At 48.9% G+C, this 13,232-nt stretch overlaps 1 long non-coding RNA gene across 3 annotated transcripts; it reads left to right on the plus strand.

The window, feature by feature from the left end:
* The first annotated feature begins 237 nt into the window (after positions 1-237).
* LOC119275335 lies at positions 238-12,905 on the plus strand. 3 transcript variants are annotated; one of them, XR_005135629.1, is made up of 3 exons: positions 238-250; positions 12,312-12,496; positions 12,596-12,905. It is a non-coding gene; the product is annotated as an uncharacterized LOC119275335 (long non-coding RNA). The 3 variants fall into 3 exon arrangements; XR_005135630.1 differs by having other exon boundaries at positions 12,621-12,905; XR_005135628.1 differs by having other exon boundaries at positions 12,312-12,905.
* Positions 12,906-13,232: the final 327 nt, after the last annotated feature.

Raw genomic sequence — 13,232 nt, forward strand, 5'->3', positions numbered from 1 at the left:
ACAAAACCCGAATTTTTTGGGAACAAAAAAGGTTGTGCTAGCAAGGAAATTCACTTCAGCTCAAGACTTGATAAGGCATGTGGCGACCCTAGGAGGTGTTGTTGTGCTCACTCGCATACCATATATTCAGAGTTAAAGTTGTTTGCGTGCTTTCTATGGTCTAAGTTATTTTGAATACATCAGGTTTTTTATGTTTGTTTGTAGCCTAAACCTTGCAGATGGTCTCTACGATGTAGCTTTCAGCAAAAAGGTGACATGAATTTTCACCTTCTCGTCTGCTCTTTTATCTTTTGCTATTCTGCATTAACACTCAGGTGTCTGCTGTTTCAGATTTCCAATTATTAGGCACATGCTTTGCAGCTTGTATTAGTACATATCACCATGCATCCATGCCTAAGATACTAGCGAAATGAAGGAAACTTTTCCATGATTTGTGTAGACTGGAGTCCCTTTAACATGCATTCTCTATTCTTGATTTAATAATTCGACTATATGGTGTGCATTTTCACCTTCACCGCTTGATTCTATGTCCAATGCTAGAGAAAAGGTTAATTTTTCATATTACTGGGGAACAACTAATTTGGCTTGTTCTATGTCTGCTCAAATAATTGTTTCAGTTTCAAATTTGTCGCATAAGAAATAAGCCATCAAAGCACAGAAATGCAATCTTAGTAGCAATACTAACTTAGGGCGCAGACATTTAGTGCTCGGGCTTGCTTCCCTTTGGTATCGTTAGATAGTAGAGATGACTGACATATGTTAATGCATGTGAAAACTCAACGTTAAAGCAAGCTGTCTTGTGAAATACATAACTGGCGTAACCACTTAGAAAAGGAAACCAGTTGTTCCCCACTGCTATGAAAAATACAGAGCTGACGTACAAGATACAAAACTTATTTGGAGGTAGTTAACAGAGGTGACATTTATTAGGGGGGTGACACTTATGCAAGTAGCTACGGCTATGAATAGATGAGCGTTGGCCATGATTAGCAGCACCATAATGAGGGCATTTGTCCTGGAAGTGTGGTCGGGGACTGGGGATGATTGAACACAGGTGACTGTCTTCTCAACTTGATGTTGCTTTGAATGCGTCGGACGCTGATCCAAGTTGCGGCGAGCTGATATCCATCATGGCTTGGGAGGGATTACTTGTATTCTACCAATTCAAAATTAATCTCATGCAATCATTTTCTTGATGACTATGAGAGGTATTCCCATTTGCAAATCTCTGCCTTCACGTATGGCCTCATGCGAGGTCCGGCCGCCAGCGGCGCGATGTGAAATGCGGGTGTTGGAGGTGCAGGTGGAGGGGTGGAGCGACGACGACGACGACCAAAGGAAGAGCCGGCCTTGTGGTCGTTCCTGCCCTTGCAGCCGGAGATCCAGTGTGGTCGGCGGCGAGGTGGAGCTAGGGTTTGGAGAAACCAAGCGTGTCGGTCTTCAAGGAGGCATGTGTTGTCGGGAGTGGGGAAGTGGAAGTGTGTACCCCCACCGGTCCATGGCTTTCGCATTAAAAAGGACGGCGACCACTCGGCCGGGGTGGCTGACAAGCGGGGCCAACCGCGCGTGCATCGTAAAAGTGGACGGTGGGTGGTAGGTGGGTGAGGGAGTCCTGGATAAGGGGTATCCGGACAGCCGGACTATATACATCGTCCGGACTATAGAAGCGTCAAGATACAAGACTCAAGACTTCGGCTCCGGATATTATGTTTCTTTCCTTGTAAACCGACTCCATGTAAACCCTAGCTCTTCGGTGTCTATATAAACCGGAGAGCATGGTCCTTAGAAGGCCGATCACAATTACAATCATACCATCATAGGATAGCTCTTAGGGTTTAGCCTGTAAGATCTTGTGGTAGATCTACTCTTGTATTCCACATATCTTTAATATTAATCAAGCAGGAAGTAGGGTTTTGCCTCCATCGAGAGGGACCGAACCTGGGTAAACATTGTGTCCCTTGCTTCCTGTTACCATCAGCCTAAGACGCACAGATCGGGACCCCCTATCCGAGATTCGCCGATTTTGACACTGACATTGGTGCTTTCATTGAGAGTTCCTCTGTGTCGCCGCTGCAAGGGCTCGATGGCTCGTCTCGTTGTCAAGGACGATATCACTTCTGTGGGAGTGCTGGCTGTAGGCCAGACTCTCCGGCTTGGCGGCTTCATTATGACCGCCCCATCGGCTGTCGCGCCGACGATGGCCTCTCGGGTCATCACGCGTAACCTTCGCATTGGTTCGGAGCTTTCTGAACAGATGGATCCGATGGAGCTCTCCTCTCTTAACGAGCTCTTGGATCGCATCGCCGCCTTGGGAGTCGCTACGGACTATGACCGGATTGGGCTTAAACCCGACCAGAGGGACATTAGATCCCCGCCGGCCACCCATGAGATAGCGGTAGTGGAGGAATCACACGTGGGTCGCCCCTCAACTTTGAGGACAAATTATGTTCGGATCACCGAATTCAGTGAGCCAAACACCCACCCAAAGGACTACATGACCCAGGTCCCGGACTTAGAATTGGGCGCTGGGCCAAAGGGATTAGGTAATGCTCCAGATCCTGAACTGTCAGGCTCGGTACTTCCCGTGCCCCCGGGCGTCAGATCGGATCAAAATCCGGCTTCAGCCAATGACGCCCGCTCGGACTTAATTCGCCTCTCCCGTGTCCGACAGGAGCCCCAGGAGACGGTACATCGTTACTGGGCCAGATTTCTCCTTGCTCTTAATAAGGTCAAGGACTGCCACGAGGAGGACGTAGTCTCTCTTTTCTGCAGAAACTGCACGAACAAAGGACTCTTTAATGCTATAAGTCGCCGTGACATAGAGCACCTTACAGACTTGGCAACCATAGTACAAATGTATTGTGCGATAGAAAGTGCCTGGAAAACCCAGACAGAATTTTGGGATAGTACGACCCTCACCGGAACCTTTGTCCGAACTAAACGGCCGAACTCTCGTAAGTCGACCAACTCAATTCCCAAGAAACCAAAGCCTGCCCCAGGGCGTGGAATCGTATTGGAAGGATGGCTCAACGGGCCGTGTAAGCTTCACAGCACTCTAGACGCTACACCGACCCAGAACCTTAGAGCATGTTGGATACTCCGGCAGGTAGCTAAGAGTGGCGAGGATCTCCTCGAGAGCCATAAAGTAGAACCACATCCCGCCAAAGAACGCAATACAGTGCTGACAGTCTTCGAGACCTTCGCCTCAAACAATAGGCGCAAGCAAGCGCATCGAAGCTCCGTTGAAATTTGCCATGTGGCAAAAGTAAATCCATGGAACGACATTGCCATAACCTTCAATGCCAGTGACGAACCCCAAGTCCAGTCCATCTGGGCACTGGCCGCTCTGGTCCTCAGCCCAATAGTGGATGGCTTTCGGCTCACTAAAGTACTCATGGACGGCGGAAGCGGATTGAACCTAATCTATGAAGAAACCCTCAAAAAGATGGAGATTGACAAAAGCTGCATTGAACAAAGTGGCACGACCTTCAGGGGAATTATCCCTAGTCGGGAGGCTCGGTGTGCGGGAAAAATCACACTCGACGTGGTATTCAGCACCCCAAAGAATTACAGGTCCGAAGAAATCACATTCCAAGTGGCTCCTTTCAACAGCGGATATCATGCCCTTCTAGGGCGGGACGCGTTTGCGAGCTTTCAAGCCATACCCCTTTACGGGTACATGAAGCTTAAAATGCCCGGACCCAATGGAATCATCACTCTAGCTAGTGATCCGGACGTTGCACTCCGCGCCGAAAACAAAACCGCAGCGCTGGGCTTGGAAGCATTATCCAAAGCCCTAGCGGCAGAAGAATTAACCACGCTATGCGCCACCGTGGACAGGGACGACGTGATACTCGACAAGCGACCCAAGTCCACCTCATTCAAACCCACAGATGAGATAGTCAAATTCCAAGTCCACCCAACGGACCCCATGAAGACAACTTCCATTGGGACATAGTTGAACCCCACTATTGACGCCGCACTGCGTGACTTCTTACGCGAGAATTGGGATATCTTCGCCTGGCACCCATCGGACAAGCCGGGCATCCACGTGGATTGGCCGAACACAGCCTTAACATACTAAAGGGATACAAACCTGTTAAACAGACCCTAAGGCGATTTTCGGAGCCCAAACGGCAAGCCATGGGGGAGGAGCTAGCCAAGTTACTTGAGGCCGTATTCATCAGAGATATCAAACATCCGGATTGGCTGGCGAACCTGGTAATGGTACCAAAGAAGGAAAAAATCCTGGCGCCTGTGCGTCGACTTCAAAGACCTTAACAAGGCTTGCCCCAAGGATCCCTTTCCCCTCCCTCGCATCGATCAAATCATCGATGCCACAGCCGGACACGACTCGCTGTGTTTTCTCGACGCATACTCTGGATACCATCAAATAAAGATGGCAGAGTCCGACCAAGCTGTAACAACTTTCATAACGCCATACGGCCCTTTCTGCTTCAACACTATGCCTTTCAGGCTTAAGAATGCCAGAGCAACCTATCAACGCATGATTCAAACATGCCTGGAAAAGCAAATCGGCAAAACAGTGGAGGCATATGTGGACGACGTAGTCGCTAAAACAAGACACGTCGAAACCCTAATTGATGACTTGAGGCTTATGTTCATCAACTTACGAACATACGACATCAAGCTGAATCCGGAGAAATGCGTTTTCGGCATCCCCTCTGGAAAGCTGCTGGGCTTCATCGTTTCCAATAGAGGAATTGAAGCTAATCCGGCAAAAATCCGAGCTTTGTCACAGTTGGCTATACCAACAGACCTCAAACACATCCAGAAATTAGCTGGATGCGTGGCTGCTTTGAGCCGCTTTATCTCCAGGTTAGGAGAAAAGGCATTGCCTCTTCATCGCCTCCTTCGGCGCACCGAACACTTCGTGTGGACGGATGCAGCCATGGCCGGACTAGATGAAATAAAGACCTTATTGGCCAGTAATCCAGTCCTAACAGCACCAACTATCGGCGAACCTATGCTGCTGTACATAGATGCAACACATCAAGTTGTCAGCGCAGCACTCGTCATCGAACGAGAGGTTGACGGATACAAATTCCCGCTACAGAAGCCGGTTTATTACGTATCCACGGTCCTCACCCCATGCAAATCTTGATACCCACACTATCAAAAAGTTGCATACGCAGTCTTCATGGCATCCCGAAAGCTACGGCACTACTTTCAAGAGTGTTCGATTACGGTGGCCTCCGAAGTACCACTCAACGATATAATGAATAACCGCGATGCCACGAGCCGGGTTGCTAAATGGGCCATCGAACTCCTTCCGTTTGACATAACGTACAAGACCTGGCGGGCTATCAAGTCATAAGTATTAGCTGACTTTGTCGCCGAATGGACGGGAGCCGAACTCCCTAAAGAGTACGGCGCGTACTCTAACTGGATCATGCACTTTGACGGCTCTAAAATGCTGGCCGGATTGGGAGCAGGTGTAGTCCTGACTTCTCCCACCGGGGACACGGTCCAGTACGTCCTCCAAATATTATACACAGACTTCAACAATGCAGCCGAATACGAGGCTCTGTTGCACGGTATCCGGATGGCAGTCCCTATGGGCATTCAACGCCTAGAGGTGCGCGGGGATTCAAACCTCGCAATATCACAAATAAATGGAGACTTTGATGCCAAGGATCCGAAAATGGCGGCCTATCGCAATGCCATCCTTAAAATGTCAGTTCGGTTCGAGGGGCTCGAATTCCACCATGTGGCTCGAGAAAACAATCAAGCTGTAGATGTCCTTGCACGCATCGGCACTAAACGTGACCCCGTCCCACCTAACATATTCCTGGAAAGGCTGTTCAAGCCATCCGTGGTATAGGAAGGGGAGTCCGGCAATACCAGCACGGATCCGAATACATCCCCAGATTCTGAACTATCAGACATAGTCGGAGGTTCTACCACCGAAATAACATCATCAGCCCACGAAATAATGGCTCTTATCGCCTCGTGGACTGAGCCTTTCTTGGCCTACGTAAATAGGCAGGAGCTCCTTGAAGATCAAAATGAAGCACGCTGCATTGTCCGGTGCTCTAAAGCTTACAAAGTCCATGAAGGAGAACTCTATAAGAAAAGTATTACCGGAGTGCTCCAAAGGTGCATCTTCGAAGAGGAAGGGCGGCATCTCCTGACTGAAATCCACGCCGGACTGGGCGGGCACCACGCTGCGGCTCGAGCACTAGTCAGCAAGGCCTTCCATACAGGTTTCTATTGGCCGACGGCCCGAGCAGACACACAGGACCTTGTCCAACACTGCGTCGGTTGCCAGCTCTTCGCCAATCAGAGCCATATGCCCCCTACCGCTCTCCAAACAATCCCCATAACTTGGCCCTTCGTGGTCTGGGGGTTGGATATGGTTGGACCCCTTAAAGGGGGAAGCCATAAGAAAAAATACTTATTGGTCATGGTTGACAAGTTCACCAAATGGATAGAAGCCAAACGAGTGAAAACGGCCGAATCCGGACCAGTTATAGACTTTATATCCGGGGTTGTACACCGATACGGTGTCCCCCACAGCATCATCACCGATAATGGCTCGAATTTCATGGCCGATGAGGTGAAATCTTGGTGCGGCAAAATGGGCATTAAGCTCGATTATGCTTTCGTCTACCATCCTCAAACAAATGGCCAGGTCGAACGGGCAAACGGTCTTATTATGAGCGGCATCAAACCCAGACTAGTGCGATCCTTGACAGAGTTGGATACTCAGTGGTTCGAGGAGCTCGACTCCGTACTCTGGGGGCTGCGGACCACGCTGAATCGCACCACCGGATACACACCCTTTTTATGGTGTACGACGCGGAAGCAGTACTACCATGTGACATAATACATGATTCGCCACGCGTACGCATGTACGAAGAGAAGGAAGCCGAGTTAGATCAGCGGGATAATTTGGATGCCCTGGAGGAGGAGCGCGATGTCGCTAAGGCCCGTTCTGCATTCTATTAGCAACAGGCTCGACGATACCAAAGCAGAGAAGTGCGGGCCAAAACTTATAATATTGGCGAACTCGTTCTACGCTTACCAGAGAAGAAGAAGGACAAGCTCAAACCCAAGTGGGAAGGCCCCTTCATCATCGACAAAGTTCTCACTGAAGGAGCGTACCGCTTACGTAATGCATCCGATAACATACTCGAGTCGAACCCTTGAAACGCGGCCAGACTCCGGAGATTCTACGCCTAGCGCCGAACTTAGTATTCGTCTCCTTAACCCTCCCTTTTCAATTATGCTCCCTCCCTTTTCCCTTTCTCGATCTCCTTCTTTTCACACAAGTATTTCATACAGTGCGGATTCCCGGATTACTCCGACCGCACTAGGTGTGTAAACTTTACCTCGGGGCTTCCTATACGGAAGCTTAATATAAATTACTTTAAGGGCTTCTTGCCCATCACACATGCGTTTTTTTCCATGTGTGCCTTTTCTTCACCATTATATGCATCGATATGACTTAAGACATGGCCAAGCTGGGTTGCTTGGCTCCTGTGTTTATGCCCTATGTTTCCGTTAATTCGGCTAGGGCATAAGGGGAGCACCTCTGCGATTGTTACTGTCGGTTGAGCCGGATGTGTACCTCAGACTGGGTGAAGCCGAAAGCTAGTTTCCTTAAGAGAATATTCGGTCCGTGAACAAAAGATGTCCTCGTTTATTATAACATTAATCCCCAGAAGTTTTGTATCCTGCGCTTTGGTTCGCAGTCCGGACATGTGCCTTGACACATGCTTACCCAGGGAAAGGAACCCTTAACGGAACTATTCTTCCTGGAAGATGTTTCTTGCTAACCATGCAATATAACATAACTAGTTGGGTACTTGTCTGTTCAAGCACTTATGACCCCTGCGCCTGGTCTCCATGCATACTTCAGTTTTATATAACCGAGCGGGTATTCGGACACACCCCGGACTTTAGGATCCGGGGGCTGAAGCGAAAAGGTCCGCCATGACAAATGATTTTAAATCCGTCTAGGGGCTACTTATGTCCATCGAATTACACAGTCATTTGGACTGATTATATTCATCCTCTATACCATCCAACAGGCTATCTAACTTACAATCCTGTTGAGAATACTTTGCGGCTAACGCCGCCTGGTTATATACCAGACTCACGGGAATTTATTGCCCATCTGGCCCGGCCGGTCCAACTTCGGCCATATGGTTCGGGTCCAGCTTGGTGTAGCGCGTCTTCACCATCGCCCATGCTTCTCTTGCACCTTGCCGGCAGGCGGATATCTTCCACAAACGGAAGCGCTGCTGTGCTCCCTGAAGCATGTCCACAAGCCCCCCATGCCCTTTGGCAGGGAGCTTGATGGCCACAAAGACCGCGCAATGCCCTGCATCACCTACCGAGCTCGCTCGTGCAGTTGTGAGAGGTCCTGTAGTAAATCACCTGCAGATGCGGGCATCTCCTCCTCAGGGCAACCCGTCAACATTCCTGCAACCATAACTTTTTCAATATGCTTCCTCGCCGAACTATACTACAGTTCGTTTAGGCACTTACAATAAATGCCGCGGCGAAGCCTTTTGTTCTCCTTCACGGAGTCCGCCAGCTGTGCGCGGATGTCTTTCAATTCCACGTCCAGCCGAACATTGGCATCTTGGAGCATATTCTTATCATGCCTCACTTGCGTCAGGATGCGCTCGCCGGCCTTTAGTTGCCTCTGGAGATGCGACTCGTCCTCCCCGCCTCCCTCTGGATTTACTCCGGGGTTATCTACAGAACTCTCTGTTAAATTTGTCATACAAGCCGGTTGCCAACTGGTGCATTTTCATATAATTCAGATAAATATTACCACACGAGGCCTTCTGGGATTCCTCTAGCTTGGCAACTGTGGCCCTCAGTTGAGTCTTGCACTCCTCTAGCTCCCGAGCCAATTGCTCATTCTTATCAACAAGAACATGCGCATGAATTGATACTTAAAACTGTTGTTTCAACCATTTCAAGTCTCAGGGGCTACTACTATATATATGCTCATCAAGCTTTCTTACCCGTATATCTTTGGTATACTGGACTGTCGCCTGGGCGAGTCCGCTTTGAGTAGCTCGGATGTATGTGTCTCCCGAATTGAAGGCATTAAACGCCTCTTGTCGACGCCGATGATCCATGGCGCTCTCTATCTCCGAATTGGTGGCGGAGAGCATATCTGTGTCCTTTGTCGGAGGACTATGCGGCATCGGCCCTACGTCCGCCTCCTCTCTCGATGTTGGTCTTGGAGCCCGACTGGTGGAGGCGTGGTTGGCAGGATCTCCGGATACAGTCCGGATACTCCTCTTCATGCCAAAATGTACGAAGGGCGCTGTTATACTTCAAACGACAACAAAATTGCATGACAGGTTGTTTTCTTACCTGTGTAGAGGCATGTCGGCTCTAATCGCTTTCCTCTAGAGCCTGCCCAATCCGGACGGCTGTGGCTGACGGGTCCCTAGGGGCTCGGCCCTGCGCTCCGAACGTCGCTTCTGTAAAAGCACGACATATCAGGGATAAGGTGTGACATCAGGAAAGAATTCTCTTCGAAGGATCGAGTTTTCGGCTTGGCTTACACGCGACGAAGGTAACAGTCCGGGATAACCGGCGGTAATAGCCACTGGGGCGCCATCACGGCTCGTCCGATAAAATATCCCGTCAACAAGCTCCACGGCCGCATCTGGGTCTTCTTCGAATCCTGGATCCAGGGCCCTTTCGGGGTCCTCTGGCTACGGAGAAGGGCTGGTGATTCCTTCCACGTCCCTCCTCAGTTCCTGCTTGGAAATATCGACGTAGGTAACTTTAGCAAAGAACGCCACATTAAGTGAAGCGATAAAATAAATGACGACTTACCCAGTTTGGGGGATTGTACATGGAGAATCCGTCTCGCGGTTTGATATGGAGGAATTCCTCCTCTTCTCCTTTGTACAGGTCGGACAGTATCCTTGCCAGAGCGGTGGGGGAGTCCGGACCCTTACGGCCGCAGCGGGTGGCATCGTCTGTCCCGTTGTAGTGCCACATGGGATTGCTCCGATATTGAAGCGGTTTTACTCCCTGCATTATACATATTGCCATCACCTTGACTATCGTCAGTCCGGATTGGGCCAGTAACTTTATCATATTCATCAGGAAATGTACTTCCCTGGAATCCTCTTCTTGGGGGCCTCGGGGGCGCCAACTTAGACGCGCCCTCGGCGGAGAGTTACTGAACTTGGGGAGTCCTGTCCGGATTGGATCCGAAAGAGGAGCGTCGTCAATATAAAACCACTCTGAAGCCCAGTTGTTTGGAGCCTTCTTGGGAGTACCGGACAGGTATCCGGTCTCAGCAATATGCCATACTTCGGCCCCGCCCACTTGACATAGGTATTCTCCCTAGTTGCGGGGGACAAGGCAGAACAACTTCTTCCACAATCTGAAATGAGCCTCACAACCTAGAAATAGCTCGCAAAGGGCGACGTACCCTGCTATATGCAGTATGGAGGCTGGGGTAAGACTGTGCAACTGGAGCCCGTAGAACTCCAGAAGCCCATGAAGGAATGGATGGATAGGAAACCCGAAGCCCCTTAACAGATGCGGAATTAAGCATATTCGCTCCTCTGGAGATGGATTGGGGGGATCTCTCCGCTTGTTCTCCGCCGTTATAGGTGGCAACTCCGGCTTGAACAGGGACCATGAATGCCGGCGGGAGGAGCCCTTGAGTTTGTAACTTTATCAAACGGCCATGAGAAACTGAACACTCTCCCCAGTCTCCCGGCTTGGGGCAGGGGGAGCGAGCAGAAGAGTTGCGACGACTGGCCATGCTCGAATGGTTTTTTTCTGGGCGCTTTGTTGGATGCTTGCTCGAGGAGGGAGAGTGAGGTTTGGATCTAGGAATCCCCGTCTCTTCAAATAGACGGCTAGCCCGAAGGGCCGAGGGTGGCAAATGCAAAAATGCCTCGACTCCTCACATTCGCTCGACACGTGGAAATGATCATTATTGATACACTGAAGCCAAGGAGTACAACATTGATGAAGATGTCGAACACTGTTCGTCATGATGGGAACCTTGGAGTATTCGGAGGAGGAAGCCGCCTTGCAATGCCGAAGACAAGACTGCGCGCCGGACTCATCGTCATTGAAGCCTGGTTCAGGGGCCACTGAGGGAGTCCTGGATAAGGGGGTATCCGGACAGCCGGACTATATACATCGTCCGGACTATAGAAGCGTCAAGATACAAGACTCAAGACTTCGCCTCGTGTCCGGATGGGACTCTCCTTTGCGTGGAAGACAAGCTTGGCGATCCGGATATTATGTTTCCTTCCTTGTAAACCGACTCGATGTAAACCCTAGCTCTCCAGTGTCTATATAAACCAGAGAGCATGGTCCTTAGAAGGCTGATCACAATTACAATCGTACCATCATAGGCTAGCTCTTAGGGTTTAGCCTCTATGATCTCGTGGTAGATCTACTCTTGTATTCCACATATCTTCAATATTAATCAAGCAGGAAGTATGGTTTTGCCTCCATCGAGAGGGCCCGAACCTGGGTAAACATTGTGTCCCTTGCTTCCTGTTACCATCAGCCTAAGACGCACAAAATCGGGACCCCCTACCCGAGATCCGCCGGTTTTGACACCGACAGTGGGCGGCTGCCACACGGGCCCAAGACGGACGCGGAGCGGGCACGTGAGCGTCCGTTCGACGTCCGTGTGGGCGCAAACTGGGCGTAAGTTTGAGTCGGAAATGGGGCGGCCCGGACGCGAAATGGACAGAAAATGCGGATGCGGTCACATGTTGGGTCGTGCGGTCTGTTCGTTTGGGCCCAAACGGGAAGACACGGACCGGACGGGGTGGTGCGTTGGAGTTGCCCTAATAGATTGGTTGAAGGTAGCATCTTCTACCGAGCTTCAATTGACAGGGAAGAAATTGTGTCTGTCTGTGCCTTTGGTTTTCTTGTGCGTCGAGAGTTCGTACATTTTATTTTGAGGGAAAGAGATTCTTCATCTAGATGAGAAAGAGCACTCTGATTAATTAGATCAGAAGTTGTGTGTGATGGTGGTTTCTCGTGACTACAATGGCACCAACCACCAGGTGAGGTCGTGAGTGGGGCACCGCAGGTGGACATGAGCAAGGCTTCTTGACCTATAAGATCCATGGTTGGGAAAGTTTGCTTCATCTAAACTTTACTTAGTTTGAGATGATTGAGATCCTTAATTGCTTTATTTAAGTTGCATTGGTTCATTTTTGCAGCATCTCCTGCAATACAGGAGCAAAAAACTTAGCATTGTTGATCTTCTAAACTTGAAGTTACAACTGCTTAACCTGATAATAATTTAGTTTTGGAGATTGCAGAATCAGTTTCAACGAACATAAACAACAGGGGCATCCTGGGTAAATCAGCTAGGAGCAGCCTAGAAAAATGTGACAGTCTCACACTACAGCAGCATGCCTAATGCAAGACACCAGAATAATGATTGGAGCGTTAAAGCCCCTACTCTTTGGATTTTTATTGGTTTTCATGTATGTCCTTTGCTCAGGTATTTACATGTCCGATTTGTTTCTACTAGGTGGTATTCATTTTTTTAGTCTCGTCAATTTTACAATTTTTGTGAAAAGGCGTATGTTTCGCTTTTCAGTTTGATCCCCAACAATATATTGTAGGGTGAAGAAGTGCTTATGTATATGTTCCAACAAAATGTGTGGCAAAATCACTGGAATTATGGTGTTATGAGCTAGAAGATTTTGAAAGCGTACCAATTAAGAAATTACACATATTTATACCTCAGACGGGGAAGCATGTGTTTGATCTTTGCTATTGAGACTCAATATTTGCTACTAGATGTCTGAAACATGTATTATTAGAAGCAAAATATTTACAAGGATTACATGTATGCAATTTTTATGGGGCTATCTAATGTTTGATATCCAGGCCTCTAATTATTTGTATTTATTTTGTCTGGCTCTATGAAAATACAATCGTGTCGGCAAGTCATATTACAACAGTTGTGACATCCATAAGAAATAGGCACTCCTAGCATTGCCTTGGGAGTTGATATTTTGTCATGAATAGAGAAAGTCCAAAGTTATGTGCAATAGTTATCGGAGTGGTTACCATGCCGCAGAACCAATTGATAGATTATCACGTTCTTCATTATTGTTGGATTAATACTTTACTGTTGTGTTTCTAATTAGAGGGATGCAGTTGCACCTTAGTTGAGGGGGTGGTAAATGGAGGATAATGATTATAGTTTATTATTTAGATATTGTATATGA

Source organism: Triticum dicoccoides, chromosome 3B, assembly GCF_002162155.2.
Source record: "Triticum dicoccoides isolate Atlit2015 ecotype Zavitan chromosome 3B, WEW_v2.0, whole genome shotgun sequence".
Taxonomy (NCBI): domain Eukaryota; kingdom Viridiplantae; phylum Streptophyta; class Magnoliopsida; order Poales; family Poaceae; genus Triticum; species Triticum dicoccoides.